The sequence below is a fragment of the Rhamphochromis sp. 'chilingali' genome (assembly GCF_963969265.1).
Source record: "Rhamphochromis sp. 'chilingali' genome assembly, chromosome: 16".
In the NCBI taxonomy this organism is placed as follows: domain Eukaryota; kingdom Metazoa; phylum Chordata; class Actinopteri; order Cichliformes; family Cichlidae; genus Rhamphochromis; species Rhamphochromis sp. 'chilingali'.
This window is the reverse complement of record NC_137943.1, coordinates 21,283,119-21,287,623: the sequence shown is the minus strand read 5'-3', so window position 1 is coordinate 21,287,623 and position 4,505 is coordinate 21,283,119.

The window sequence follows — 4,505 nt, the reverse complement described above, 5'->3', positions numbered from 1 at the left end:
CTTCAATAAACTTTTTCTACCTGCTGTATTGTTTTTGCAGCCTTCACACTCCTGCAGGGTGAAAACTTTTTTTTTATCCTTCTTTGTGCATTTCTAATTTTATTCATACATGTAGAAACTGGACTTTCTAAATGTGCAGACATGTGTTATGTGCGGGGATCGTTGTGCGCTGATAGAATGGGGGCCTTGCTCTGTTTGTTTTGATAAAATCCATCGGTTTCGTGCACCGTATGAGTCAGCATATCTGAAGCGATAGCGCCATCTGTCCGCTTGTCATGTACTGGGTATGCTTTTTTTTTGGCCATAACCCAATTAAATATGCCATCTAGTGGAGTTTTTTGACGGGTGCTTGCAGCAACCAGCATATTTTAGTCTAGAGCTAAAAAGGGAAATTTGGAGCATGTTCAGTGTTGGGCCTAATGTTTGATACCCCTGTACTACATAGTTAGCAAATCAATTATAACGAATAGAAAAGACACATTAACAATAATAATAATAATAATAATGGTTGTAACAGTGATAATAAAAAATTAAATATGACAGGAAGACATAAAAAGGGGTATCTTGTCCCATGCCTTGTAGTCTACTACATCTACACTATGTTTCCAAAAGTATTCACTCACCCACCCAAATCATTTAATTCAGGTGTTCCAATTACTATCATGAGTGAATAAAACCAAGCACCTAGGTGTGCAGACTGCTTCTACAAACATTGTAGGAAACAGTTTGGGGATGACCCCTTCCTGTTCCAACATGACCACACACCAGTGCACAAAGCAAGGTCCATGAAGATGTGGCCAGAACTTGACTGGCCTGCACAGAATCCTGACCTCGACCCATCAGAACACCTTTGGGATGAATTAGAGCGGACACTGCAAGCCAGGCCTTCCCATCCAACATCACCTTACAAATGTGCTTCGGAAAGAATGGTCCAAAACTCGCTTAAACACACTCGTAAAGCTTGTGGATAGATGTCCTCGAAGAGTTGAAGCTGTTACAGCTTCAGAGTGGGCTGGCATCATATTAAACTCTATGGATAAGGAATGGGATATTAGTTAAGTTCATGTGTTTGTGAAGGCAGAAGAGAAAATACCTTTGGTATTATTCACCATAGTTCTTCTCTTCTAGAAGCCCTTTTCTCAGGCCTGAAGGTAGATACTATAAAAAAGTGACTAGACCCTCAAAAACAGCTCATTTCCTTTTATAGTTGCATGTAGTTTTTCATGTGGATAAATTAAAAATTCCCCGGTACCAAATGCTAACACTTGGCAGAGAAGCTTTGATTCAGTTGTGTAAAAACCAACTTTCTGCCAATTAAAAGAAGCTTCTCCAGATGTCTGTAATGTGCCGTGGGTAGATGCAACTCTCTAGAGGGCAGGCCTAAGAGTGAAACACCAAGATCCCTTTTTATTATTTGTACTCAATTAAATTCCTTAGAAATAAATGTTCAGAACCTGGAAATCAATTTACACTCCCAGAAGTAGTGAAAATATGTTCGCCTATCAACAAGGCATTTCTAAACATATTAGTTTTCTTTAGAATGTGTAAATTATTTCTATTTGCACACAATACCAGAATTATTTCAGAACAATGAAAAATTACCAGGGTCAACATTATTAGCCACCTAAAAAACTGACCTCTTTATGGAGCCATAGCACAAACCACTGTTGTGCAACGGTGTGCTTTAACATTGTTATGGTCAAAGCTTGTAAAATCCAGTTAAAAGTTTGCACACAATATAGAAGGATTTGAGCTTGAGAAAGCATCATGCACAAAACAAAAGAAATCGGTTTAGACTTGAGTAGAGTAGTTGATATACAAAGTTATCACAGCATTTCCTGCGTCATGAACTAGAGTGAGAAGCATCATCGAGAAATTCAAAGAGAGCCACACAGTGCAGCACAAGCCTGTCAGAGGCAGGAAGTGAAAGATTTCGAAGACTCTGGAAAGAAAATTGAGGTATGCTAAAAACAACCTGAGGAAAGATTACTCATACTGGAAGCTCGTTCTTTGGTCAGAGCTTTGGTTTGGCCACAGAGATGCACTCAGAAAAAAAGACATTGAGTGGTTGTTACTTTTACAAGAGTCTAACTTGTAATTTGAACAAAAAAATCAAATGTTTCTATAGTGAATGTAATTAAATCTTTTATGATCTGCATGAAATTTAACAACTTAATTTGTTCTTGTGGAGATGACATGATGCAATAGTGGTTAGTTGCCTGGACTCGAGAAATTCACAAGATGACATGAGATTTCAAACCCCAGGAAATCACTGGGGTTATAAGAGGCAGAAAAGCACATGCACACTTGTCTGCTATTAGTATTTATTATGGTTTAACCTGTCAAAAACAAAAATCGAAAGAAAATTCTGTAGCAAGCTTTGTCGTCATCGCTTTCCTACTGTTTTTAAAGTATGGATTGACAGCTTGCTGGTGCACTTTCTGTGTAGAGTTTGCATGTTCTCTGCATGTCTGCCTGGGTTCTCTCCTGGTACTACGACTTCCTCCCACAGTCCAAAGACATGCAGTTAGTGAGGTTAGGTTAATTGGTAACTCTAAATTACCCATAAGTGTGAATGTGAGTGCAAATGGTTGTCTGTCTCTCTGTGTTAGCCCTGCAATAGACTGGGAACTTGTCCAGGGTGTACCACACCTCTCACCTTATGACATCTGGGAGAGTGTCCAGTCCACCCCGTAAGATGGATGGAGTAACCAGTGGAGTAACGCTGGAACTGGGAATCTTGTCAAGCCCCCAAAAGTTGATTCTGTTCATGTGGATGTAGCGTTTTCAGTGGGAGAAACATTTCGTCACTCATCCAAGTGACTTCTTCAGTCTCAGCCGACTGCAGGTTTCCCCAATCTTATAAACAGGGAGGAACGCTGGTTTGAGCGGGGAGTCAAGGAGGCCATTTACCTGAAAGGGGAAAGACCATCTCTGAACTGAGGAGGGAGCCTAAGGGTACATCTTTTGCCATTTTGCAATGCTGTGATTGCAGCCATTCCCCAACTCTCTGTGAATGGTACTCATGGCCATTGATCAGTGGGCTTTGATCAGTGGTTGTTGATCAGTGGTCATGAGAATCTGCATATTAATCATCAAGGAACTGACCTTCCAGCCCATTGCTCCTTCAGTGGGCTGGTTTCTGTCATTATGCAAATGTACTGTTTATAAGATTGGGGTGACGAAATGTTTCTCCCACTGAAAATGCTACGTCCAGATGAACAGAATCAACCTTTAGGGATTTACTTACCTGGATGATTGAGTATGCACCAAAATCTTGTCAAGGCAGAAGGAGTCATGAAGAAACAGGGAAGTGAAGATTTTGAAAGAAAACCTCCAGCAGTCAGCAGCAAGACTGGCTTGAAAGACATTTTCTTTGTCTTTCAATGCGACAGTGACTCAAAAGATACATCATTCCTGGTGAAGAACTACCTCAAGGATCCAAAATGAATGTTATTGACTGGACGTAGGTAGCACAACTTGACTGGGAAAAAAAACAGTATTCACAAAGAACTATTGGCAAAAACTTTGCATATCTCATCATAGTGTTCACTGTGTTCTTAAAAACTGAGGAAACTGGACAAGATGAGGACAGAAACAAATGAACAGTTCCTGAAAATCATGTTCTTAAGAAACAGGAAAAAATTTGTCCTGACACAGGACCGGATAAATATATCTGACCCTTCAGTTGTTTGCTGAAGCCTCATCAGAAATGGTCTCAAAGGAAGGATGGCTGTCAAGAAGCCATTCTTAAGGGGAACAGGGCAAGAAGCTGTAATATGTCAGATTAAACAATAGCTGGAGTAAAAATCATTGGCAACAGGTTTTATAGAGTCATGAATTCAACACACACTGATGACAATTTACCACCAAAATTAAACCAATTTAAACAGTGTGTACGGAGGACGTCGGCAGAGAGGTACAGAAGTGAGTGTCTACTGCCAGCTGTAAATCAATGTGGAGGCTCTGTCATGGTTCAGGCAGTGCTGTTGGGGATGTTGCCAAAATGTATAAAATCATGAACGCAGAAAAGTGCCATCAGATTTCGAACCACCTTACAATATCATCTGGAAAGCAAATGGTTAATTTTCTTCTAACATGGCAATAATCCCAAACACACTGCCAGTGTGGTAAATGCATACCTGGATAGAAAACCATGCAGTGCAACACTATCAGTCATGGACGGGGCTCCCCACAGCCCGGAGATCAACATTACTGAGGATCATCTTGACAGGAAATAGAACAAAAGAAAGTAACCACAGTTTGGTTTATTTTGATAAATGCATTCAAAAGAATTTGAAAAACAGTCTAATAAATTATATCTGCATATATCCAGTTTTATAATTGTCATTCTTGGCGAATGAAAGCTTTCATTTAGGTCAGTTCAGGAGTTTAAACCATACTTGACTACCTGATGTCAAAGAAGCGATTAACATGATTTTCTTTTACACAGTAGGTAAACATAGGTGTAACCGATAACTTTAACAAAGACTCAAGAACCTCTG